Source organism: Hevea brasiliensis, chromosome 8 (assembly GCF_030052815.1).
Source record: "Hevea brasiliensis isolate MT/VB/25A 57/8 chromosome 8, ASM3005281v1, whole genome shotgun sequence".
In the NCBI taxonomy this organism is placed as follows: Eukaryota; Viridiplantae; Streptophyta; class Magnoliopsida; order Malpighiales; family Euphorbiaceae; genus Hevea; species Hevea brasiliensis.
The window spans coordinates 1,162,274-1,163,360 of NC_079500.1; the positions used below are offsets into that span (position 1 = coordinate 1,162,274).

General features: G+C 35.4%; 1 non-coding gene across 1 annotated transcript; it reads right to left on the minus strand.

Moving 5' to 3' along the window:
* Positions 1-213: 213 nt before the first annotated feature.
* On the minus strand, positions 214-320 carry LOC131182779 (small nucleolar RNA R71). The gene has a single exon (XR_009151040.1). It is a non-coding gene; the product is annotated as a small nucleolar RNA R71 (small nucleolar RNA).
* Positions 321-1,087: the final 767 nt, after the last annotated feature.

The window sequence follows — 1,087 nt, forward strand, 5'->3', positions numbered from 1 at the left end:
CACCGGCTCATTTAATTTGGTTTTATTTTATTTCTAAAATTTTTCCTAAATTTTTCTTATTAATATTTGAGTCAATTATGGTTCCTCACTCTAGTCTAAATATTTTTCCAAATGTTTTAGCTGTCCGGACCAACACCGATTACCGAAACAGTAGAATATACGGAATTGCTATAGTAAGGGTGTTACAAATACTTTCCTCCTAGCAAGACTACAAAATTGAGAAATAAATTAACTTCTTTCAGACCAAGGGATGATGAGAGTCTCTATGAAGCATGAGAGAGATAAAAAGATCTTCAAAGGAGATGTCCACATCATGGAATCCCTAAATGGATAAGAGTTATCAACAACCTCCTAATTTCCAGCAGCAATAGCAGAATTTTCAGCAAAATAGAGTACCACCTGGATTTCCACAACAAAGGAATCAAAATGCACCTGTTCCACAACTACCAGTTTAGTCTTCAGACCAAGATTCAATTTTGAAGTCTATGATGGAGAATTTCTTAGTTTCTCAACTTCAAGGATAGATTAGCTTGCCACTCATAACAGGATGTTGGAAAACCAAATAGCTCAATAAGCAAGCTCTTCTAGCAAAGCACAAGGAAAACTTCTAAGTCAACTAGAGAATCCTAGAGAACATTGCAAGGCAGTGATCCTAAGGAGTGGGAAAATTGTGGGAGAAGGAAAGAAAGATGAAGAAGAAGAGGAAAAGAAGAAAGAAAATGAAAACAAGAATGAATCTACTTCAAATCATAATGAAGTTAATGAGGAAGCAAACAAAAAGAAGGAAGTTGAAAAAGAAGAAGAGGAAAAGTATGTGCCTCCACCACCATACAAGCCACCATTGCCATATCCTCAGATGTTTCAGAAAGCAAAGTTAGATAAGCAGTTTGGGAAATTTTTGAAAGTTTTGAAGAAATTATACATCAACATTCCATTTACAGATGCAGTTTCTCAAATGCCCTCATATGCTAAGTTCCTAAAAGAAATCTTATCAAACAAGAGGAGATCAAAAGATTATGAAACAGTGGCATTAACAGAGGAGTGTAGTGCTCTCTTATAGAATAAGCTCCCACCGAAGTTAAAGGAT